This window comes from Dreissena polymorpha, chromosome 8 (assembly GCF_020536995.1).
Source record: "Dreissena polymorpha isolate Duluth1 chromosome 8, UMN_Dpol_1.0, whole genome shotgun sequence".
Taxonomy (NCBI): Eukaryota; Metazoa; Mollusca; class Bivalvia; order Myida; family Dreissenidae; genus Dreissena; species Dreissena polymorpha.
Window position 1 is genome coordinate 35,306,632 of NC_068362.1, and position 27,888 is coordinate 35,334,519.

The 27,888-nt window shown below is 34.3% G+C and overlaps 2 protein-coding genes and 1 long non-coding RNA gene across 6 annotated transcripts in view; 1 reads left to right on the top strand and 2 right to left on the bottom strand.

Annotated features, from left to right (window-relative positions):
• LOC127841969 (uncharacterized) overlaps positions 1-27,888 on the bottom strand; it is an 89,295-nt gene that overhangs the window by 54,828 nt on the left and 6,579 nt on the right. The gene's annotated exons all lie outside the window — the stretch shown is intronic.
• Positions 1-27,888, top strand: part of LOC127841965 (uncharacterized) — a 91,989-nt gene that overhangs the window by 50,778 nt on the left and 13,323 nt on the right. The gene's annotated exons all lie outside the window — the stretch shown is intronic.
• On the bottom strand, positions 4,099-27,646 carry LOC127841972 (uncharacterized). Its single transcript, XR_008031445.1, has 4 exons — positions 27,529-27,646; positions 7,599-7,667; positions 7,326-7,414; positions 4,099-5,572 (listed from the first exon to the last, which is right to left on the bottom strand). It is a non-coding gene; the product is annotated as an uncharacterized LOC127841972 (long non-coding RNA).

Genomic DNA, 27,888 nt, shown 5'->3' on the forward strand with positions numbered 1-27,888 from the left:
AAATTGTGTCTGCCTTGCTTGGCCTTGACCCTTGACTTCTTAAATACTAGTACTCATAACTCCGCAGTTGCTGAAGGTGAATGATGGGGGATTATAGAGGCAATCAAATTTGGATAAGCTGGATCAAGAAGGAACTTCAATTAAAGGCAATTTTCATTATTGATCTTCAGTGAAAATCCTCAACATACAAGCATAGAATGTTGGTGTATCCCTTCTTTTCATTCATCGCCACCACTGTCCTAATGTTTGCTGCATTGGATTTACTCTGAAATAATATATTCGCATTTGTAATGTTGATGTGTACATTAAAACTTATAAAAAAAACTATGTATTATACTGTTTTGCTATTTTAAAAAGTATTTCATTCATATCATGCCAAACAGTTAACCTACAAGTACTATTCTGGGTTACTTGATTTACCAGTATTTACTTATTAAGTGATCATACTTGAGTCAGTTACTGACAATTACTGTACTACTAGAGATTTTGGGACTATTGCGTTTAAATAATTTCATGACCAATCATCATACAAGTTAAGAGAATAGTCCAGGTAACAAACCCGCTAATGTATATCCTGGGATTTAAATAACATACTATTTGAAAAGTTTCCGGTTGAAAGAAAAATTAATTTAATTATATAACCAAGGAAGCACATAGAATTGTCTTTAAATATAAATATATTAATTTATCAATTATTGTTATTCTTAACTCTCCATAATGGGTTTTTCCGATATTTAAGCACCTTCGGTAGGTACAAACAAAAGCTAACTAGCATATTTTAAAAGAGAGTGACTCAATAATTTCTCTTCTCGCTGAATAGTAAACACCACCACTTTTTCTGCTCAAACGTTCGTTATAGTTGATAAAAATACCATGATTTAATCATTTATCTTTAGATGAACTAATCTCGATCGTGTTTTTTTGTAAGAATACTATGTAACACTATATAATGCTGCATGTACATGTAAACAGCTTCGGTCACGTAACTATGTAATTGCATATACTGTGCATAGGCCTGGGCATACAGTTTTAGAGGAAGTTTGTCAACGAAACTACCAAGACATTGACTTCATCGTATATATATTATACTATTCAAATATATTTAAAATCATGCGGACAAGTACCAAACAACAAAAACCTTATTATCCTCAGTCCATTCGTAGTACTAGAACTAATATATCGTTGCATATAGGTTGGATATTCATATGTCTATTGATATAGCTCTATTGTGATGCTTTTCTTTAATCTAATCTGAAAAGTAAAGGAAATTATTCGCTTAAGACTAAGACCTTAAGATTAGAAGGCACATCACTAACGAGCTTTACCATACATTACTTTTATTTGCTATATATATAAAGCATGCCGAACAAAACAAGAACTTGAATAATGTTTACAGAAGAAATATTGCATCTGTCGAGCCGTTTGTATAGGTTCCTTCATTACCATATAGCTGACAAAGTATGTTTTTCATGTCTTTTAAGGATGTTAGCTACTGGATCCATTCGTATAGGCGGCTGTACATCTGAACGGTGTATTTAGACTTTAATCCTGTATTAAACGTCTAACATACATGTATATCAGTTTTAGATTTGTTTGTGTAATTATGTATAATAATAGTAATAGTAATATCAACAAAAGACTTGAATTTTGACATTTCCTAAAAGAAACACTACTGTCGTTTAAATATTTATTATCCACTACTTAATGGGAAGCAAATAAGATATCGACGTTTCTGGTCATTACTGTCTAGATTTAATTTAGAACTCGCGCGCTGCGGGTTTTTTCCGATTTCTGTGCGCGCGCGGGAGGTACAAACATTGTCATTAATACAGTAATGACCAGTAACGTCGATATCCGATTTGCTTCCCATTCAGTACTTCCCTTTTTCCTTTTCTTTTCTTCACTCTACTACCTTATTTTCAACATAGATACTAATGTATGTTTAATCGCAGAATATTGATATAAAATACCAGTAAAGATATAGTTGAAATACTATTAGGCATATAGATATACTCCCTTCTGCGAACACATTAGATTTGATTGACACGAGCCTTGACTAATTGTATTGTTTTAATATTAGAATAACAAAATTTGGAAAATCCTAGTGAAAAAAGCATTTAACTTCTTGTTTATGTTATGAACATAATTGCGATACATCATAATACTGTATACATACATAAGCAATAAGTCAAATATATACCATTTGTGTTTGAGTCTGTGATAAAAGACTGCAATACATTATGCAAAACCGTGACATTTCAGACAAAGACCAGTTAACAAGTCCGAAGATTTAATCATGAAGGAATTTGCAAATAGGTGAATTACCCCTTCGAAGTATCATGTGCAGATAGGGAAACAATAAGTATTTAAACACATAAATGCAACACATTTAAAACATAATAACAAGGAAATTAATTTAGAGAACATCGACACACTCTAGTGAGAAGGAACTCAGTAAATACTGCGTAAATACGTATTAGTATGGCCAACAAAGTGTTGTGTTGTTGTTGTTGTTTTTTAGCTTGTTTACAACAAAGTGAGCTATCTATGTTAACAAGCGATTATAAAATTAAGGAAACCAGCACCATATTTATATATCTAACGAAAACCAGGCCATATTCGCCAACAACAACCCCAGAAGTGGTATAACTTATAAACTATAATCAGCTGAAAAATAAATCAAATGATTTATCATGTAATCAGTTGCAGAAGGTCAGCCATGTTTTGTTTTATACAGTTACGAACGCATCAGGATCGAATTCGATGCTTAACGTTTCTTCACTGTTACATTATAATTACCTATCTTAGTTTTCATTAGCCAAGTAAACTGCACGAAATTGAAACTTCTAATTTACACGGAAAGTTAATTGCTTTTGTTAGTAGTGATTTATAAACAATTGTTTAAACTTGATATTTTAAGAAAATGTCTAGTAAAGCCCTTCATATAAATTCAGCTCGTTTATCTTGTCGTAAACTCGCTTTTCACCTAGTAGGCGACCCGAGTTAAATGCCCGTTCCCGGCAGCATGTGAGTTTGGTTGGTGGGCGTGCTGGGGATAACCGGGTTCACACATAATGCAGCCTCGGAAATGACATAATAAGCTTCGAAATACACACATAAAAACTGTTGTCGTAAAGGGAAAAATTAATAATTGATAATATATGTAATGTACGGAGGGCATTTAGCAAGCTTTGTACAAGCGAAGGGAATTCGGTAAAGTTGGTAGATGCCGAATCGTGCCTTTCCGTTTCGTTGACTAGGTTGCGTTTGGTTTGCCAGTATATGAAGGCTTGGATATTGGCAAATCCGTCCCGGGCTGTCCGTTCAAAGTAAAGAGGTTCTCGGAAGGTTGTGGTCTATGGAAGTCGTACGAGGGAGTGGCGGAAGCTTTGCCGAATGTTTGTTGAAGGGTTGCAGCTTAATTGAAGCTGGAAGTTATTGAAGGAAGAAGCTTAGTGGATGCACATGTCCCTTGTCTGTCCCTTTACATACAATTATGGCAAATTGATTATTAAACGTTTCAAATCATAAGGCAGGCAGGCAACCTGAGGAAAAAATCGAATTATTATGTTGTACTTGGCCTTCACGGGGCTTCGGAATGCACATCGTGATTGTTAGGCCGCGTACATACAAAACGCTTGATGGCGGCCAAGAGATGTCGGCCTCGCGCTATACTTCCTCCATTGCATAAGCGTGTGAGTAATTAGAAACCATGGACCTCGTGACATACTTTGTAAGCCGATTCGATTAAGTTCAAAAGAGTAAGACATTTAAAAAAAAAATAGAAATTAAACGGGGCTTACGATTTATTTTTATATATTATACATCTAATGACTTGGCATATATGTTTACGCATTTTGGAGTTTATCCTTACCATTTAGTCGTAAACAATGTTGTTTATTCATATAGGTGGTAATTGTTTTGCGTATATTCCAAGTATTCCAACTTAAATATAAAAGACATGTAAAAACGCATTATAGTACATCAAAAGACTTTCTCATAAACGCAAGGTTTACAGTATCTTTGAAATTGCATGTTCGAAAGTCCATATATGCAATACATTCAAACAACATAACGCTAAACATCAAAGTCATAAAGTTTTGGTAACCGAATTTTAATAGTCAAACAATATACACACAGTAAATGTTATTATTGGAGTAGAATACATTTTTTCGGATACAGTCTCTTAACGTTTAAACCACTGCATACACACGACGTGACCACAGTTCACGGTTAAGAACAGTTACAAATCTTAAACTCAGGTTTAGCCTAAGAAACTTAAAAAATCTCAGATAGTCTCTTTCTTCCGTATTTAAAATCGTTTCGAAAAGAACAAACTCATGTATGATCCCAATTAATTATTATAAGCATGTATATCACAAGCTGTCTGGGTTAATAATAATTAAACAGAAAACCATGCAAAATGAATCTATTTATTACATTATTTCTTTTTATATTTTACAACAGTTATTGAGAACTAAGTTATTAAACGTTCTGACCCATTACGGAAGATTCATTCTCTTTTGCATTACCTCAAATCAGTCTTGACTTAAAACGACATAATGACCAAAATATTTAATTCTAGGAAATTACTTTACTCGAACATCAATAACACGTATCAATCGTACGCATACTTTAGCTTTAGAAATTGTGCATATAAACTTTATACACGGAACAACATCTTTTTTATTGGTTAGTAGCTTAATTGGAAAATAATACGCACACAATTGAGATAAAGGAACAAGAAAATTATATATTGAGTGCGCTGATATTACAGTTTTGTATTTAACTATTAAACAACATGGGTTGGAATGCTATTTACTAGAAATCTGACGGGTTTTAATATTTATTTTGTTTGAATAAGGATTAATTGGGGGTTCAAAATTAGAATCGTGATGACTCTTGGTCTGAATAATGTTCTGTTCAAACCAAAATTGAGGTAAATTGAGTAAAAACAAACACGAGGTTGAATCTTTATCAAACAATTTTTAAAGATTCTTAGTGCGTATGGTTCAGGCATTATGCCATTTACCTGTAAGGTACAATACTGAATTTTTAACGATTTGATGAAAAGCGGATGTTCCAAATAATAAATAATCGCATTCGAAGAATGGTAACGCGAACATGACCAGGCAATTACTTATCAGTGGCATAGTAAATCTTTTACAGAAATACTCACACGAGATGACAGTGAGATACGACAAATATAAATGGTATAATTTAGTTTTGGATCATAGAAAAACAAGTGACCTGTTAGAAAAGTTGATTGGTGTATCTTCAGCAAAACATACAAATGTGTAAATATATTTAAATACACCACCCGAAAAATCTTTTGAGCAAACATCAAACCGTCATAAGGTATAACATCATTAAAATGAGTCTTAGTATTGTTAGCGTGCATATTGTCTTCCGAGCTCCGTTATTAAAGCGCTTGTCCATTGAGCACCCGCTTCTCGCATCAGGGTGACATTTAGGGACAGAGAAAACACCATACTTTCCAAGTCCGACCCCGTATTGTTTCCACCGTTGTGAAAGCTATGCGGACACGTCCACGGCACTTGACAAATGTTTTCTGAAAACGGTAAAGTATCCTTTGTTGAAGCCTGCCACAATTTATATATATATATATATATATATATATATATATATACGATGCTGCCCGGTAATCTTGCGCAGTTAGGGGTCAATTGGTTTTTAAAAAACATGTTTTTTTATGAATTGACAACATAATATCTAATTTAATTTTGAAAATAAGAAGTTCGTGTGCTTATTAACACAAATATATGTAATAAATTAAATGAAGAAATGTCCGATTTGATTTCAAAACAAACATGACTCATCTCATTTTCAAACTATCACACTATCCGGTAATCTTGCGCACTTGGTGTAATGACCTCATTTAGGCATAATTGTAGACATATGGTGTCCAATTAGTGACAAAAAACATCCCAAAAAACTATTTAAACAACCAGTTTGTAAAACCATTCAAATTTCAAAAAACATTCCAGAAAACAGTTTAGACAATCAGTTTGTAAAACCATTCAAATTTAATGTGGATTTCTAGGGCATTTTCACTACAAATCAACAAATCTAGTTATAGTGTACAATTAATAAAAAAAGGACCGGTATGCATGACAAAAATGTTTATGCATAACAGCTTTAATTTTTCCCCGATCATGCTTCCATAATTTACAGAAAATATCAAAACTAGGCAATTGCGCATGCGGAGATCATGCCAAATTTGGTTTGACAGAATGGCGGGAAATGATGACAATGTCGTCTGATGCGATATGTTTTCAATGGCCAAAAAACATAACTGATCGGATATTGTGCAATGGAATGCTAAATTACATGTTGGATTGATGGATTCTGAATTTAAAGTATGAAAACGCTAAAGACTGCAGGGAATTTGTGATTCATTTCGAATTTATCGTAAGCAGGTAAGCGTTAAAGATACATGTACAATGTATAGGGATGACGCAACCAGTGTTAAAATGTAATGAGCGGATTTTATTTTGCATGGAATACGTACCTTTTAAATCCATTAATTCTTAAAAATGTGAAATTCCATCTTTAATCACTAAAGAAAACCATTAGTCGTCTGCAAAATTCGCAACTGCGAAGTGCGCAAGATTACCGGACGCGCAAGATTATCGGACTAAACTGTTATTTATTTATATATTAATATATATATATATATATATATATATATATATATATATATATATATATATATATGTATATATATGTATATATATATTTATTTGTTTATTTATTTATATATTTATATATATATTTATTTATATATTTATATATATATATTTATTTATTATTTATTTATTTAACGTTGTTTATCCGAATTTAAAACGGCTAACATAAACGTGTGTGTACAGTTAAATTATTAGATTTTACATTGCGATAGCATATACCATTTGGTACATATTATATAGCCAGTATGCCATACCTCTAGTAGTGGTTGTGTACAGATACTTACAAGGGCATTAGTCCTAGTTAACCCAGTTTAGGTATGAATTGGTTAAATTATAGTTACCTCGTGACTTAAATAGTGCGGCGGAAGCCCATGAGCAATACAATACTCAATGTGTATCACGTGGCAAGTGTTTTGTTCTTTAACTTGCAGTACAGTTCGATAAAAACGGCATATCGAAGGTGAACTTGCAAACAATTGCCGGCTTGGAAGAATTATTAAGTTATGCCTAGGTTCACATCACCATCCTAAGAATGCAATATACCGTATACATTTTAACTGCATAATTACTATTTTTAATTTCTATTTTTTGCAAGTATACATTTTGACAATTTACCATAACACCCATTCCCGCATCGTATCTTGCCAAGACCATTTATGTAATATTGCGATCCATGCGCTGGGCAGTTCCACGAATATCCCTCTCTGGAAATAAAAACACGTACCCACGTCAATCAACGGTCACAGCCTTAATAACGTACTTCCAAAATAGAATATACAGTTCATTGAGCATCTGCATGTGTCCGTTTTTTATTATGGTTTATAAATACCTTTGGTTAGAAGGCCACATTACATATCAGTCTTAGGATGATAGAGGTAAAATACTTACTTATTAGTACATCCTGCAGCGGGACACTTAAAGTTCTTGAGTACGAACCAATTGCTTGGATCAGTCATTCTGAAAAACAAAATAAAGTTATTTTTATTCATGTGATAATAACTGTCTTTTCATGTTGTATTGTGTTAATTAAGTATTCATTCTGTTTTTAAGACTGAATTTAAGTAATCAACATTTCGTTCAGAAACGAAAATCTCAATAAAACCGAGATAATCGTTTTTCGTAATGGTGGAGTATTAAAAACCGCCGAACGTTGGTATTTTTGGTGCAAAGAAGTCAAAACAACACCAGTATATAAGTATATGGGCCTTATTTTTACTCCTTCATTACAATGGAAATTGTCACTTAATAAGCTAGCTGCCCAAGCACAAAAGGCTATATTCTCAATAAACAACTTTCAAAAGCCACTTGGTTACTATCAGCCTCTCGAAATAATCAAAATGTTTGATTCCATGGTCAAACCCATTCTTTGTTTCGGATCTCAAAAATGGGGATATGAGTACATAAAAGCAATCGAAACTGTTCACACTATTTTTTGTAACAAATTCCTGAAACTTAATAAAAACACAAATAATTGTATTGTGTTGGGTGAATTATGTAGACATCCATTATGTGTAAATTATTTTACGAATTGTATTAGTACCTTTAACAAATGAACGCGCATCGTTATCCGAGAAATTGCTATTTACTGTTAAAATCACAAGATGACGCTGGGCAAATCTGATGAGCATCGAAAATAAGAAATTTGTTGTTCACATACGGATTTGGTTATACTTGGATAAGCCAAGATGTTGGTGATAAAAACATTTTTATATCATCTTTAAAGCAACGCGTTATTGATTGTTGCACGCAAAAATTGCACGACGACGTTTCAAACTCGAGTCGATGTCATCATTATAAACATAACAAAAGCCTACTTAACACAGAAAAGTAGTTATCAATTGATTTAACACCAAAATATAAGATTGCACTTTCGAAATTCCGAGCCTCAAACCACAAATTACAAATCGAACTGGGTAGACACAATAATGTACAAAAGAGAACAGAATATGTAATGATTGTTCTACATACGAAGTTCGATATCTGGATTGCGAATACCATGCTTTCTTCAAGTGTACCAAATACAATAAAATACGATTAAATTATCTTTATAGCTGGTATTCTTCAGGCGATTCACCGCTAAATTTGTATAACTTAATGAGCTCTAATGATGAAACTATTTTAAAATAGTTAAGTATATGTTATTATTATAACAGAATAAAATACTTTCGATGTATTAATACGCATCTTTTGTTTGTGTTGTTGTTGTTTGTATATGTGTTTACCTATGTGTGGATATGTTCTAACCGCAACTATTTCAATATCTAAATATGAATAACTTTATAAGTAGTAGTAGTAGTAGTAGTAGTAGTAGAAGTAGTAGTAGTAGAAGTAGTAGTAGTAGTACGTAGTAGTAGTAGTAGTAGTGAGTAGTAGTAGTAGTAGTCTTAGTAGTAGTAGTCTCAGTCGTCGTCGTAGTTGTTAGTAGTAGTTAGTAGAAAAGAGTGGTAGTAGTAGTATAGTAGTATTAGTAGTACAGCAGCAGTCACCGCAACAGTAGAAGAAGTATAGTAGAAGTATATAGTTAGTAGTAGTAGTAGTAGTATATGTAGTAGTAGTATATAGTAGTAGTAAGTATAGTAGTAAGTAGTAGTGTATTAGTGAGTATTATAGTATAATTAATAGTATAGTAGTGTAGAGTATAGGAGAGTAGTAGTAGTAGTAGTAGTAGTAGTAGTAGTAGTAGTAGTAGTAGTAGTAGTAGTAGTAGTAGTAGTAACAGAAGTAGTAGTAGTAGTCGTAGTAGTCGTAATAGTAGTAGTAGTATAGTAGTAGTAGTAGTAGGAGTAGTAGTAGTAGTAGTAGTAGTAGTAGTAGATTAGTATAGTAGTAGTAGTAGTAGTAGATAGTAGTAGTAGTAGTAGTATAGTAGTAGTAGTAGTAGTAGTAGATAGTAGTAGTAGTAGTAGTAGTAGTAGTAGTAGTAGTAATGTAGTAGTAGTAAGTAGTAGTGTAGTAATTAGTAGTAGTAGTAGTAGTAGTGTAGTATAGTAGTAGTAGTAGTAGTAGTAGTAGTAGTAGAGTAGTAGTAGTATAGTAGTAGTTAGTAGTCTAGTAGTAGAAGTAGTAGTAGTAGTATAGTAGTAGTAGTAGTAGTAGTAGTAGTAGTAGTAGTAGTAGTAGTAGTAGTAGTAGTAGTAGTAGTAGTAGTAGTAGTAGTAGTAGTAGTAGTAGTAGTAGTAGTAGTAGTAGTAGTAGTAGTAGTAGTAGTAGTAGTGTAGTAGTAGTAGTAGTAGTAGTAGTAGTAGTAGTAGTAGTAGTAGTAGTAGTAGTAGTAGTAGTAGTAGTAGTAGTAGTAGTAGTTAGTAGTAGTAGTAGTAGTAGTAGTAGTAGTAGTAGTAGTAGTAGTAGTAGTAGTAGTAGTAGTAGTAGTCGTAGTAGTAGTAGTAGTAGTAGTAGTAGTAGTAGTAGTAGTAGTAGTAGTAGTAGTAGTAGTAGTAGTAGTAGTAGTAGTAGTAGTCGTAGTAGTCGTAGTAGTAGTAGTAGTAGTAGTAGTAGTAGTAGTCGTAGTAGTAGTAGTAGTAGTAGTAGTAGTAGTAGTAGTAGTAGTAGTAGTAGTAGTAGTCGTAGTAGTAGTAGTTAGTAGTAGGAGTAGTAAGTAGTAGTAGTAGTAGTAGTAGTAGTAGTAGTAGTAGTAGTAGTAGTAGTAGTAGTAGTAGTACTAGTAGTAGTAGTAGTAGTAGTAATAGTTAGTAGTAGTAGAAGTAGTATTAGTGTAGTAGTAGTAGTAGTAGTAGTTGTTGTTGTGGTGGTGGTGGTAGTGGTAGTGGTAGTGATAGTGATAGTGATAGTGAAAGTGGTTGTTGGACGCGGAAGCGGTAGCGGTAGCAGTAGCAGTTGTCGGTGTAGTTAAAGTCGGTGTAGATTTAAAAGCATAGCCTTTTTTGTAACTGAAATAATGAAAAAGTAAGATGTAGAACAAACTTGATGTTCAAACTTGATGTATCACAACTCAAAAAATAATATGCTGTTACTTATATATGCTGTATTTTTGGCCGGTGGCCTTTATTTACAAAATAAACTTTTGTCTTTTTGTCTTTTGTAGTAGTGGTTGCTGTTGTAGTCGAGTGGGCAAACTAGCAGTAAACAGTAGCGGTTGCGGTAGCAGTAGCAGTAGAAGTAGCAGTAGCAGTAGCAGTAGTAGTAGCAGAAGCAGTAACAGTAGCAGCAGAAGCAGAAGCAGTAGCAGTAGCAGTAGCAGTAGCAGTTTTTTTTGCGTCTTTGTTTTTGTAGTATTTGTTGCATAAATAATACATACAATACATTCCTATATACTACTATTTCCAACACAGCTATTTTTCAGTCACATGAGAGACAGGTTTTCGATAAGATATTTTATTGTGGGCCAATATACCGTGTATAACTACCAATATGCCGACTGGAACACCATATGGGGCGAGGATTTACAGATACACTAGACTTTAATTATTTATGCACTGAGAGGCAAACGATACTATAACTAACTGATAATTTAGGGATGTGATATACATAACATAACGTAACATAACATAGCTTTATTCTGGCATAAAATAGCACAATGCATACTGATAGTCAACTATAGAATTATAGCGTGAAAAGTGAAAAGAACATGAAATATTATAAACATTAATGTGAGAGGGATTAACAGATATATAAGTACCGTGCAAACAGAATATGCACAGTACATATTATATTTATTAACAACAATAACAGCAACATTTATTTGCATGTAGGTGACTTCTAACTTCAAGCGTTTTAACAGTATATAATCTTGTGTAAAATAATATACGTATACAACTTTAAATATTTGTCCAAATTAGGCTTAAACGTTCTTTGTAAGGTTAGAAGTTAAATGAAGAACAATTCAGATAAATTAAACCAATATTTATGGAGACAAAATGTCGCAGTATAGATATAAAATGAGTTACAAATAGTTCATTACACATATCGATTAGTGCTTATTTTTTGTGTTAGGCAATATGATCTTAAGAAAAATATGTATAATAAGTTACAGATATCAATGACGGCTTTATTATAAATAAGTACATTATGATATAGCGTGCTTTAAACTATCTTCTTATATATGACGTAAGAGTCAATAATGTGCTATTGACTTAGGGTACATTCGAAGTAAAAAGAGTGCGTGATCTTGTTGCATAATATATGTACTTCGATATATTGTTTATTACTTTAGTGGATTTTGACGACATAAGGGACAGGAACTTGTTTATTGATGGCCAGTGACAGTAATATGGTTTCAAATATTGCTTTCTGATTGTGGTATAAGCTGGACATACAAGTAAGAAGTGGTATTCACTTTCGATAACTTTCATATTACAATATCTATTTTCTTTTGGGATATTTTCATGTCGTCCTTTCTCAATCGCGACATTGTGTGCGGATATTCTAAACTGGGTTAGGGCAATTCTAAATTGTGTCACGTTTATGCGAATAAAATATGCCTCAAATTCAAAATTCAAAATCATTCTGATAGGTGCTATAGGAGGCTAGTCGAATCAAATTATTAATGTTTGAGTACCACGACTGTCTAAAGATATCATATATTCGATCTGATATAATTTTTAGGTCGTAATCATTTGGAAAATCTTCGTTTTGATTCCACCAGATATGTGCTAATCCAATATTTTCTAATATAGATTTTATTTCAAAGGCCCAGTTTTTTTTTCCGTATGTGATATTTTCATCATCGTCATCTTTTAATATATGATAAATATTTCTTGTGAATAATTTGTTATTCTGGTTTATTGTTTTTATCCAGTATTTAAGTTGTTTTATAATCATAGGGTACCTTCCTAATTCTCCATATAGACCATCTGAATGTGTTGATTTTCTGACTGTAAGGATTTTCCTGAGAAATTTTCGGTGTACTAGTTCTATATCGTTACTTTCTTTTAAACCCCATATTCCGCTGAATATGTTAATTTTGTACCTATTAAACTATCAAATTTGTTACATTTTTCTTAAGTGCTTAGTCCTAACTGATTAAAAACGATAAATAGGTTATGGAGCTCTGACTGTGAATGTTTTGCAATATTTTTATGTGTTCTATTCAAATTGCCGTTTGTGAAGAGCTGCACACCGAGATATTTGAATGAAGTGACAGTTTCTAGTGTAACATTGTTAAATACAAAATCATAATTCGTATGCCTTCCATTTTCGAAAATCATGATCTTCGTTTCTTAGTATTGACAGATAGGCGCCATTGTTGGCAGTAATTTTCGAGGTCTTTAAGCAAAGACGATAGCGCTTGCGGAGTGTGTGCGAACAAAAAGGCATCGTCGGCAAAAAGTAATAGGAATAGCTTTTGATTTTCTAACGTGAATAGTCCGTCTATGTTTTCATTTATGTTAGTGAGAATATCGTTTACGAAGAAAAGAAAGAGTAACGTTGAAATGTTATCACCTTGTTTTGCACCGATGTTTGACTCTAAAAAACGGCGAGTACGTAGAATTATATCGAACGCATGCTTTCAAAGTCCAAGAAGGCGCAATATAATTTCTTTGTTTTGACTAAATGTTTTTGTAATTATAGAATGCAGAACGAAGATACAATCTATTGTTGATTTACCCTTTTGGAAACCGAATTGGTTTTTTATGATAATTTCATGTTTTTCGGACCATTCCGTCAAGCGATTTAAGAGTACAGTTGAATATATTGTTGGAAGGATATTAATTAAAGTGATTCCTCTGTAATACTTTTCATCTTCCATGTTTCCGCCTTTGAAGATTATGCCCTCTCCCCATGACTCCGGGTATTCCCCATTGTCGAATAGTCTATTAAATAGATTAAGAATGAACGGTGCTAGTTCGCTGATTGCGCATTTGTAAATCTCTGCACATAGCTTATCAATGCCACCATTTCTGTTGTTGTTTTGTGAACGTATTGCTTTAATGATTTCCTCTAGGCTTAATTCTCTATCTAATTCGATATCTTGGGTATTTAGGGTGTGTTCGGGTAAGGCCTTTTAGGGGGTTTCTTCAGTTGAGTAAAGTTTCTTAAAGTGCTCGTACATGCTAGACGTACTTACATTATTCGCTTTGTTTTGTACTTTTTTGTAGTGTTTATTTACTTTTTTTCCAAAACTGTTTAGGGTTCGATTTACTCAATTTCGAAAGATGTTGCTTTTCGTGGGTCTTTAACATTTTGCTCTGCGCTTTGTACGTGTGTAGTTAGTTTTTTAGTTTAAGAATGCCTGTCTTTTACCTGCATTGGTTTTATTCTTTAGAAATAAATTTCGAGATTTGTTAAATTCCGATCTTGCTAAACGGCATTCTTGGTTAAACCAGGGGTTTTTGTTATCATTAGACGAATGCCTTATATGAGAAGAGGTGTACTTTTTCCCAAATACTTGGGCAGCACCCGTTTCCAAAATATCCATAAAATGTGAGGATATTATATTAATATCACTCCCACTATCGATTAGATCCGCTAACGAATTTAAGTTGGCTTGGTTTTCAATCAAATACGTCGTTTGGTTATGTACATGTGGGTATTTGGTGTTTAGATTGTAAGCAAAATACTAGCCCAGAATGGTCCGAAAATTCATGTTGATCTAATATATCAAAATACGAAACTTAATAAAAGGTAATCTACAACGCTACTCCCACTGTATGAATAAAATGTAAATTCTCCGATGTCGCGGTCATTATGCAGTCGACCATTACCGATTGTAAATGAACTTGATTGACAAAATTCGATGAGGCGTTTACCGTGCGCATCAAGCACGTGATATTTACTGAATCGCGGTGGTATGTAAACATTGTTTTGTAATGTCACGTCATCATCGATATATCGATCAAAATCTAAAACATCGTTCTCACTCGAGGTTCTGCTATTTAAATTAACTAATATCTGTCCGTGGATTTTATATCGTTCTATATCGGATTCTATGATTTCAAAAAATTCAATATCGCTGCTATTGAGATTTGAGGTTTTTGGTGGGATGTATGCATGACATAAATCCACATCTTGATCAAAGTTAAACATAGTTTTACAACATTTTATCCAAAATATACCCAATTTATTTGTATCTACTATTTTAATTTTGTTTTGTAAGTCATGTTTATAATATAATGAAATACCTCCACTATATCGCCCTTTTGTGGTGTTTGCACTCTTATTTCCTATGATATGTGCGCTTTTAAACCCATTGATGTCCAGATTGACACACGTGTTAGAGGATAGCCAAGTCTCTGATAAACACATTAATGTCATATGCTGTTAATACACTTAGGAAATCTGGATCATTTATTTTCCGAGCAAGTCCGTTAACGTTCCACGACAGGAAGCTGATGTCCTTCTCATGATGTCCATATTTTCCTTGAATGTGTTCAATTTGTTCGCCCAATACAAGTTGAGCCTCGCCAATAAAGCTCAAAACTCGCCTTGTACGAGGAAAAGGCGGCCAATATGGAAAAACACGGCCAATACGGAAAAAGGTCGGCCAATACGAGATTCAGCCCATCAGAAACCAGGAAAAACTCGGCCGTATATGAGAATCTAAAATTTCGACAATTTGGGACGCCAATTTGAAGTTGTATGCTTAGTTAAGGTGCAGAAGTTTAAATCTGTAAATATATAATATTGCTGTTTACGAAAGGCTCGCGATAACAATTAGTTATTTCATACCTGGCTACAGCAATTTTCACAGTTATCAATTATTATTATTGTCGGTCTTCGGTTTCGCTTTGCCTTCAATTTATAAAACGCCGCGCTCATAAAAAGTATCCTTAACTTTTAAAAAAAATCGCATAATAACGCTCAGGCATCCATGTAGTTGATAGTTTCGCACGCGGAATAAATTCAGCACGATTACGAATAGTCCGCTCTCTTATCCGCTTCGGCATTTGAAAATATCCAATTAATTGTCTTTCCGGCAACGCGGATGAATCAATAATATAACACACATCCGCCTGTACAACCTGTAATTGGATAGTGAAATTCAAGCTTTTCTTGCTGAATAATATTATAAAGTTAATTAATACAATTGACATTAATTAGTAGAATTCATATTGGCTTTGTTATTGAGCTTCAGACAGCCGTTGTATTGTCCTGCGGCCTAAGGTCAATATTATAAGCCTTACATTGTACACCTGAAATCGCTAAAACTGGCTATGCCGCATTGATATCACCTTATTGTTGTATTTACTTTAGTTAAAAACAATATTTAAGTTAACAATTTATAAATATTTTCCTTGTTTATGATCCACAGAAAAAAAACCATATAATTGGAAATTATTCAAGTAATTAAATAGTTTTCTGTTCTTGTGTACAGTAAAAAAAACTATGCCTCAATGTTCCTACATTCTGAGATCCGCGCAACATACTGTCATTTATTAATTATCGACAATTACGTTGAGATAACAAATAAGCACGTGTGGCAATTATTAAGTTGCCCTAACTGCTTAATAAAATTGTGCATCAAACGGTTTAACATGTTTTATAGAACACACAACTGTTGTGGTCAAACTAGTTATTGTGCTTGTTTTCTCATTACTCGTTCATATGTTCAGGAAAGAAAGAAAAAATAATGACCTTTCATAAAGTATGTATAGCACATACAATTTTAAATAATGATCAAACAATGATGATCAGGCATTTGATATAAAATCTGAGTAAACCAATGTAAATTGTGTTGATTGCTCATTATTGAAATCTTGCAATGCCATTTATCAGTCAGCTGATTAAAAAGATTATGATACAAGATAGTGTACAGTATGCCAATATATTATGAGACTGGAATACCTCATGCGGAAATGCAAACTAATGGTACTTTTAATGTAATAACAGCAATCACAACTATTCAAGCACAATCAGACAACTGCTACAGCTTTGTTCTTCTTCTGCTTTCTAAAGATCTAAAACAAACATATATATGTTTGTGCTTACAGATTCGGATAAACTTCAAATCTAAAGCATGCTATTAATTGAAGATAATTTAAATTGATATTTAAAAGCGTTTGCTGCTCTTTTAATAACTAGCAACACGAAAAAGGATTACACCAATTTTTATTATTTAATTTCATTTATATTTCATTGTTTATTTGTTTATGATCACTGGGATTTTGATGAATATGTTAGGATAACAGAGTGTGTCTACAGACCGGTGCATTTATCAATATTTTTATGAATTGCAATAAAGCGTAGCAATTAAACAGGTCCACACACAGACACCATTCTTATCTGAATGCGGTAATAAAATCGATACAGTTTCCATAGCAACTATTTACGCTTTTTTGACTGAATGTGTAATGAATAGTTTTAGCGACGAATTGAATCGGTCAAGTACTGTATAATAGTCTTGAATTTTAAATAAATGTGTATCTATTTTTTTTTCAATATTATAAATTCATTACTAATTCATAAATTATTCCTTAAGCAGCAAACTATATTAATCAATTAGCTTTGATATAGGTTATAATAAAAAAGATAATCATTCGAATTCACTGCAAAAGGTAGCTGTGCGACAGCTTTTACGGTTGTTGAATTTCAAGTTGTTCATGATTACTGTTGTTATTGCTGTTTAATTTAACAGTAACAGTATCATTAAACTTAGTTGTATAGTGTTTGTAGTAGGCATAATTGAAAGGATATATAAAATTAGATGATGCTATGCTGTAGGTAAAAAATGACAGATGAGATCTTATTTTAGTCGTCGTTGATGTTGGAGTTGTTGCTCTTGACATTGCTGGTAATGAAGACGATTACGGCGATGATGTTGATGATGATAATGATGATGATTATGATGATGATGATGATGATGATGATGATGATTATGATGATGATTATGATGATGATGATGGTGATGCTGCTGCTGCTTATGATGATGATGATGATAATGATAATGATGATGATGATGATGATGATGATGATGATGATGATGATGATGATGATGATTATGATGATGATGATGATGATGATGATGATGATGATGATGATGATGATGATGATGATGATGATGATGATGATGATGATGATGATGATGATGATGATGATGATGATGATGATGATGATGATGATGATGATGATGATGATGATGACGACGACGACGACGACGATGATGATGATGATGATGATCATGATGATGATGATCATCATCATCATCATGATCATGATCGTGATGATCATGATGATGATGATGATGATCATGATCATGTTGATGATCATGATGATGATTATGATGATGATGATGATGATGATGATGATGATGATGATGATGATGATGACGATGACGACGACGACGACAAGATTGATGATGATGACGATGACGACAATGAAGATGATGAGTATGATGATGGTGGTGGTGATGATTATGATGATGATGATGATGATAATGATTATGATGATGATGATGATAATGATGATGACGAGGAAGATGATGATGATGATGACGACGACGACGACGATGACGATGATGATGATGACGATGAAGAAGAAGAAGAAGATGATGATGATGAGATGATGATGATGATGCTGCTGCTGCTGCTGCTGCTGCTGCTGCTGCTGCTGATGATGATGATGATGATGATGATGATGATGATGATGATGATGATGATGATGATGATGATGATGATGATGATGATGATGATGGATGATGATGATAATGATGATGATGATGATGATGATGATGATGATGATGATGATGATGATGATGATTGTGAATTGGTTTAATAGCTCAATTATTTCGGTCATAGTTTAAAATTTTAATTAAATAATAAATTATATCAATATGTTATGTTATTTATATTATTGTTTGGGTCATTAACAGGCCACGCTGTTGCTACTTTTTAAGCGAGTGCAGAATTTAACTCTTTAAGACAAACAGGGGCGATTAATGATGCATATTTCGGCGACAAACTCTTTAACTGTCACAGATATGTTATTGGGTAGAGGTTCCGACCCAAATGCAAAGGTTGATATTATCAAAGTTATCAATTTAATATAACTTAACAGTAGACGTAGAGCCGCATTAACAGCATTATAGATGTATATATATATATATATATATATATATATATATATATATATATATATATATATATATATATATATATATATATATATATATATATATATATTGAAACATTGACCAGCCGTTAGACATCTGACGACATGGTTTTGATATATCTTACATTGATCTTAATGTGTATATTTGTCATAAGTTTATATGATTATATATCTATTGTATATGCTAAAAGAGCAAATACAGCGTAAGTTGTAAATGTATAATATTAACAGTTTCCTGACACAATTGTTCTGCTTACTACTAATTTTACAAGTTTAATACGTATTCCACATACCAATATTATATCCTATGCTCGTTTGAATGATGTTATGTTTTCCATATTGACAAATAAACACGCAAAAGAACCAAAGAAAGAATAAACATACATGCTAACGGCTATCCTATAGCCATATTGTTTAGCAAATTGTAGGATCATAATTTATACCAATATGCTATTAAAGAAACAAAATAGCTAAATAGATAATATAGCTTAAAAGATAGTTAAAATCTTTCATGAAACAAACAGATATACGGATGAACAGAAGAAGGGTCTGTCAAAATATAATATGAAGAAACGAAATCATAAAGCGAACAGCATGTTTTATTTACACACCATATGTACTTTTTGAGTTATGACAGTATAAGTTTTCTATTTGAGTAATAGTGACTAGCTAGACTCTTTACGGAAATTAAAAAAGAAATATAAAATCCTGACTTTGCCATTGAACAATTTTAAATTTCTTTTCTCCTGATTTTGTTAGAAACCGCATGAGTCAGATTTTAGGAAGGTTAACAGTAGGTGAGAAAATCGCGAGGACGGACGTACAGATGGAAATATATGCCGACTTACAGATAGATATGACGAACGGAGTGAACAACTGCAATCCGTTGAACACAAAGCTCACGTCGAACCTTATGAGGGCATCGAAATAAAATAGGAAACGCGTTGGTTGCATTATGTTTGTTAATCTCCTATAAAAGCAAATTGGGTGGTACATCGGTAGGTAACTAAATAAGCACTAAACGAAGAAGTGCAAGTACTTGGGAGTTATGTGTAACACAAATTATATCTTTATTTGATTTAGAAAACATCCGGGTTTTAAATCAATCAAAACTATCGAACGAAGTTATGACTGTATTTGACTCGGAACGTAAATTCAAACAACGTAGAAATCTATATACTCAGGGAACTACTAGCGGACGCCTTGCTCAGCAAATCGATTGTCTTGCACGCACGTGTGTCTTCGTTTCCAAGACAACTTCTGAACTGTCCAGCGTAAATACCCAATATTTGCAAAGAAAATCATCATCCAGATTACCGTATGTACCGACTGAATTTCTGCGTTATGTTTTCTATCTTTCCGATTACGTGTTGATAGGTTTGTACAGCTAACAGAACGTACTCTCTTTTCATTTTGAATACATAGAAATATTTTAAATATTGTAAAGTCATGTGAAAGTTGAGAAACATATACTCGCAAAAGTATACTTAATATAAACCAATCGAAAGGAACATACACTTTCGATATGCTTGGCGATTATATTAGTACATTGCTTTTGCCGTCACTCCATTGTTCCGAAAACGCTTTTCGCTCAAGTTACTGGTTTTTATTGACTCACACTTTATCTCCTATCTGCGGAGTGTAATGCTACAAATGAGTGTAAAATTATATTTAAGTCAAACTATCAATTTATATTTTTTCATTAAAAAATTTGCTAAAAACAATCAAGTGTATGTTGTTTAGTTATTCGACGTAGCCAACACCATTGTTATGGAGTACATATGGACTTTATTTGGTTTGGAAGCTGTTTCAGTATCGTCTTTAGCTTTCATGGTGACAATTCTTTTAATCTTTATATTTGTCAGAATAAGGCACTGACATACCTTCATTCTCTAGCTCGGTATTGAGATTTTCTCTAGTTCGGTATTGAGATTTTATCACATAGTTGTCTCTTCTGTATCTTCTTGAAAGAGACATTTGATATTCGTATTATGTTGTAATACCGTAGTTATTCTGACTTTGGAAAGTAGACTGTACTGAATATATATCTTTTCAACGAATATTGTTTATCAGATAAAATTCTTTTCATGGCAATTTGGAAAGGTCATTATTTATATGCAATGAAATCTATTAGTACTCTAGATAAATCCTAGTTATTAAAATGGAGACAACTCTGCATGACTGCCAGGTTTAGCTTCAAGTATTTACTCCCTTTGTATTTACTAACAGTATGCGGCCAGCAAATAAACAGAAGCTCACCTTACATGCGACAGAAATATGTGCTCTAAATGAGGACATCCTCGGCATATTTTCAACATAGAAAAGTCTTTTTCAGGACAATTATTTACGTCACGTCGTCAGACAACGTAATCTTCGCAGCGTTACAATTACAGTCATTCAGACCGAACTGTAGCACGTTCGTTACTGATCCTGGTCCTCCAATTTCGTTATTTTATTTTACAATACCATATTGGCGTTTATTAAAAAATGTGAGTGGGGTTAAGTTCATGTAAAAAAGTCAATTTTAGTGTTATAAAAAACGTACAACCTCCGAACTTTGCTTAATTGTTAATTGTTAATTGTAACTAAAAGTTATGAGAATTTTAATACATGATGCTCTCTATACGCATCTTTAGAAGCGTTGCTAACAATTTTAACTTTGAAAATGCAAAACATTCAGCATATAAATGAAAAGTACAGATACTGGCAAAATGAGTGTTATCCTCCTCATATTCATGGATTGATTTTAAAGTCAATACTTGGCAGAACGATGACAAAAAAGAACTGTACGATAACGCTTCATCGTAACACTACGACGATAATACGAAATTATTATGTTACTAATGGTACGATGACAAAATTGAAACTTTGACAGTACGATGAAGAGATATAAGTTTGTGTCATGTAAGAATCATCGTACTTTCGTTTCGTCGCCTGATCGTCATCGTACTATCGTGTTATCATTATCAAAGTAGTAGCTTTCAGTGCACATGAACTTAGCAATTTGTACTCATGATGGAGTTTATTTTACTCTATAAAAATATCACATACTATGTACATATATAGTGTATGAACTTTTTACTGTTTGTGTATACTTCATGATTAGCGTAAGTTAACTTCCTATTTTACGCACACTTAAGCATCATACGTATGCAGTTGCGTGGGGCAAGGAGCATGTGGCTTCGAATTTACGTGCAATTAAGTGGATTAAAACAATAGCATCGGTTGCAGAGACGAATGCCAGGGCATTCCTGTTACACCCAAACAATCCACTTCATTGCAACAACCGCATTTAATGCCGACATGACGATCTCGAAGCTGACGACATCTGGTCATATGAGGAGTTTCTGAAACTTTCACGGTTTTTTCGGGAGCTCCCTAGAGATATGTGTGTGATTTGCAAATTGTGAGAGAATTTTCTTCTAGTGTAATTGACCTTGAGCGGATACGCAATACATACTTTGAACAACTAAAGCAAAAGTGTGAGGACTTCCCGTTTAGCGATGATGTTGTGCTCAAGAAAAGAATGTTTACACGGAGCGGCGAGCCACTTCCGGTTCAGCTCGCACAAGACATTTACGCTATTATTGAGGTTGCTGAAGGTAGAGACCCGTACTTGCTGAAGCTGATGATCAGCACTGCAAAGGCTAGGAATTCAACAGTAGTTCGGGCGATTCCGGGTATAGAGACTGAAAATCAGGATTGGTAATGGTCGACAACCTGGAAAGTGTATGTGTTCTAATGAAATCTGCATACTGAAAGACCAGATTTCTACCCTTCAGGCGGATCATCTGATTCTCAAACAGGCTATGTATGCAAGTAACGAGCTGCGCACGAAGGAAACGGAAGCTACAAAAGACTCACTTCGGTCAATCAAGGTACAAATTTTGAAGTGTAATGAGGCTATAAAACACTGTTCTGACAGCACTTTATCGACCATTAAAAACTTCGTCAGTGCATCTGTGGCGAGGATCACTGAGCTAGAGGACAGACTTAGGTTTCTAGAGGTGCACCCGTTGTTAGATAATGTGAATAATCAGGATTTAAACGCGGAATATACTGGAAACTGTGTGTTAGATAGCAGCGTTACATTCACCGCTGTTCCGATCTGCGTATCGGTCATAGGTTCGCCTGACATAAGGGGCGACGTTAGTTCTGTGCCGGAAGTGATTGACAATCAGTGCGATAAACCTCTAGCCTCCGATAAAACTCTTGATGTTGTTAAGCCGAGCAATCGTGCCTGCTCGCGTCGTGTCCCTACAACGACAGAACACACGTCGCAGGTAACCTCAGTGCAACTCCCGATACCGGTACGTGTCACAGAGCGGTCAGATGACATACCTACAGGTGGCTGGCAGGAGGGGGTGACTTTGAAGTGAAACGACACAGGCGGACGCGTCGTTTCAGTCTACTTGGCCTAAGCGAAAAGGTTAATACAGACATTTTTTTACAAAAGTTATAGAACGGAAAGGCCCAACTGTGTCAATGCTGCGTGTTTTCCCCTCTAAGTCAAGACCAGGAAAGGTTGTGATTCGACTAAACGTTTACGATAATGACATGACCGACCGCTTGTTGGAATATGACTTTTGGCCGAGATATATTTCTTGCAGGCCATGGCGTACACGGGCGGCGAGAGAGCAGTCGCCGAGACTTCGAGAGCGACGTAAACGTTTGGAAAATCGGGTGGACGCTCCTCGCTTCGACTCCTATGATAACGACCCCTGTGCGAATCGATTTAGCAGTCTGGATACGGAGATGGACTAACCCGAGTGTTGGGTGTGATAATGGCTCGATTTAATGTGTTGTAATGGAAGACTTTAAATTAAAACCATTGACATGGAATGCAACTGGAATTATATCCAGCGCATCATACTTGTGTAAAACATTGACTAACCTTCACATAAATATTTGTGGTATTTCTGAACATTGGTTACTTCATAACAGTGTACATTTTCTCGACTCTGCTTTTAAAAATTATAGATATATTGTCAAGTGTGATAATGACCTATTATTGCCTAGCAAACGGAAAATTGGTAAAGGGGGAGTAGCCCTACTTTGGCGACATGAACTCAATGACAGAGTTTCGCCACTTGAAATTGATGATGATACGATTATTGGTTTACAGTTACAAATATCACCATGCAATTATGTATTTATTTTTCAAGTGTATCTGCCATGTACCAATCATTCTAATGTGATATACAGGGATTACGGGCAGAAATTGTATGAACTTTGGTGTGCCTATTGTGAGTTAGGGATGGTAATTCTTATGGGTGATTCTAATTGTTCTGTACTTGATGACAAACCTAGAGGTTTGCTTCTTAGGCAGTTCTTTTCAGACTCGCAGAGTATACCTGTAAACTGTTTGCCAGCTTGTAATGGTATGAAGTCTACATTTGTATCATATGATGGTGTATATGAATCAGTGATTGACTATATTTGTTTATCTAGTGACTGTATTGATCTCGTTTCGCATTGTGAAATGTTAGATGATGATTGGCTTAATGTATCTAGACATAGACATGTCACAGTAAGCATAAACTTTCCTGTGTCAGACGGTAATTTAACATCAGTAAAGAATCTTTTAAACGTATTTGCTGGAAAAGAGCCACGGATGCACAAATTAGTGACTATGTTGGAAATGTTACAAACTCTTTGAATCAATGTACATACGTGTGCGATAGTAAAGAAAGTATTGACTCAACATATACTATGTTATGTGACGTGCTGACAGGAGCGGCAGGAACTTGTATCGGTCATAGACCATTTTAGTCTCATTTAAAGCCGCACTGGAATAGTGGTTTACGTGAATACCATAAACAGACGCGTTATGATAGGTCCCAGTGGTGTCGTGCTGGACGTCCGAGGAACAAAACTAACACAGAGTATAGGTCCTATAAGACGGCAAAGAGGGACTTCCGACGAGCCCATAGAAAGGCAGCGAATGAGCATATGATGCAGCTGAACCGGGAAATTGACGAATCTGCAGAAATGAATACAAATGATTTCTGGAAACAGGTCAACACACGTCGTATGGCCTATAACTGTAATAGGTCCACATCTGGTATCAAGTTCGGTGATATTGTACATCGTGACCAGAAAGCGATTACGAAACAATGGGGGTTTTATTTTGAAAGACTATATTCCCCATCTAACTCTGAACATTTTGATGACAAATGGCGTGATCATGTGTCACAAAGCGTTGAGCAACTGCGTGAGACATTGATACCTGACAGCCACGCCACAGTAATGCCCGAAGACATTGAGAGGTGTATACGTTCTTGTCCAAAGGGAAAGGCTCCTGGATATGATGGTATAACATACGAGCATCTCAAGCCAGTAGCGAGTGCTATTTCGCCATTATTAGCTAATTTCTTCACTGCAATTCTTCGTACAGTGTACATTCCTGACATCCTCAAGCGTGGTGTTATAATAACCCTACATAAAGGAGGATCGAAACCAAAGGACAATCCGGATAGCTACAGAGCTATAACCCTTACTTCTATTGTGTTAAAGCTCTTTGAGTCTGTGCTTTTACAACGATGTAGTACACATATGATGGCCGACATTAACATTCAACAGGGTGGTTTCCAGGAGGGCCTTGGCTGTCTGATGACGTCATTCATGTTACGTGAAAGTGTCTATTTTGCCCGTGAACACGGATCAAAGCTATACGTGTGCTACCTGAATGGGAGACAAGCGTTCGATAAAGTGTGGCATGACGGCCTCTTTTACAAGCTCCAAACAAAAATAGACGACACTTCACTGCTCACATTCATGGAATTATACGCGAACGTGACTAGTTGTGTCAAAAAATCGTGGCCATACATCGAAATGGTTCCCTGTTTGTCAGGGAACTCGCCAAGGCGGGAAAAAATCACCGAACTGCTATCTAGTATATATAAATGGATTAATCAATGCTCTTGAACATTCTGGTCTAGGTTTTTGTATGTACGGAATGAATATAAACAGTCCTACAGTAGCAGACGACATGATTCTTATTGCATTTTCAAAGCACGCACTTGATGCAATGATGAAAATATGCTATGACTATTCGTGTAAATGGCGCTTTGAATATAATCCATCAAAATGTGCAGTTATAGTATTCAACGAACAGCGATGCAGTCGACCTGAACGTACTTGGACACTCGGGCGTGAAACTATACAGGAAGCAGAAACGTACACACATCTTGGACTGAATTGTGACCGTAACATGTCGAGCGGTGCACTGATATAGTGAAGCTTCGTCCGAAGATGAGAGGTACTCTCAACTCTATTCTTCATTGCGGATTTAATCCTGCTGAACTTAATCCTATAACACTTCGAAAAATATATGTTAATGTGGTCTTGCCCAAAGCTTTAAACGGCTCGCCGCTATATTGCAACTTTTCTAATGGTGACATAAATCAACTTGAAGTATCCCATAGAAGATGTGTTAAACAAATTCTTAGCGTCAGTAGTTACACAAACACCGATGTTGCATTGTCATGCTTAAACATTGAATCCGCGGAAGAACTGATAGACTTTGAGAAGCTTGAGTTGTTCGGGCAACTGTGTCGGCTTCCAGTTAGATTTTGGCCAAGAAAGTGTTCATCCATAGACTAACACGATATTGCTTAGAGTGCATTAATATGCAAGGGCTGATTCCTGACATCTACAGACTTTTACAAAAGTACAGTTTGATGCCTACCCTAGAAACATATCTGGAAAGTGGTGTATTCCCCGGTAAGATGGCATGGAAACGGACAATCAAAAACAGTGTAAGAATTACAAACAGACAAAAACGCTCAGACATTGCAAATAAAATTACATGTCGCGAGGATTTAAAGCTATTTGAAGCTGATAGACCGCTTACCGCCATCGTCATTTCTAAGACTTCACCGTCACTCTCTGTGAACCACAAGTCAACGAAGATCCTAAGTATGGCGATGTCGAGGCAATTTGCAAGTAAATGTGCAATCTGCTACAAGTTCACCGACAGTATTGTGAACCATACTCTCTGGTTTTGTGAAAAAAACAGAATCCAAAAGGAATAAGCTTATTGTTGAACTGTACAGAGTGATTGGGCACTGCAAATATATGCAATTTATGACTCTTTCCGTATTGACAATTAGTAGACATCTAGTGTGTCTTGCATTAACAGTAACTGAAGATGGCCTTTTTAGCAATTTTGTTTTACTCAAACTCATGTGTGATCTGTTTTAACTTTTTTATATTATATTCGCTTAAATCGACTATAATGTTTCTTTGTAATAACTTACAGGATGATATTGTCAGTATATTATGGATAACCTAACTTTAGGTTGAATTTTCGTTTCCGTTTAAGGTAAAGTAAGTTAAGTTAAGTGTTCGTATTTATTCATGATTATATATTTTGTAAATTATGCCAGTCTTCCTATGTTGGACATGCTTTGTGATTATTGTATTGTTATGTTGTTCGAATCTTCGATATCGGAGGAAATAAAGAATATATATATATATATATATATATATATATATATATATATATATATATACCATAGTTTATATTTATATCTGTAGTATAGTAGTATTATTAGAAGGCCACATCGTAAAGAAGTATTGATTCATCTGCATAATATGTATAATGTGTCATTGTCTTAATGTGTAACCTTCTGTAAATAAAGCTTTTATTATTATTATTATTATTATTATTATTATTATTATTATTGTTATTATTATTATTATTATTATTATTATTATTATTATTATTATTATTATTATTATTATTATTATTAGTATACATTGTTAACGAAATAAACAGTTAATAACTTACTACAAACTTATCATAATTCACCTTCAATCCGTATTAAGCAGAATAATACGTCGTTCCTCACTTATTGGTTATAGGTAAGTTTCTAAAAAATTGTAGGACTCGTTTTATTCAGTTCATGCATACAACTATATAAATAACCACACTCGTCTAAGTTTTTGGAAATTGCGTAATACCCTTTTCCATTTGCTATGTAATTTCCTCTTTCTCTTTCATATTCGATTTACTTCCTTCCTGGAATGAATGCATTAAACCTACATGTTTTGTTAAGTACGATGGCGGTTTCCTGGTGTAATAATAGAACAATAAAACAATAGTAATGTTTTCTTTTAAATCACGACAACAAAGTTATGTATTTAACTACTTGCAACTATTCCGAAAATT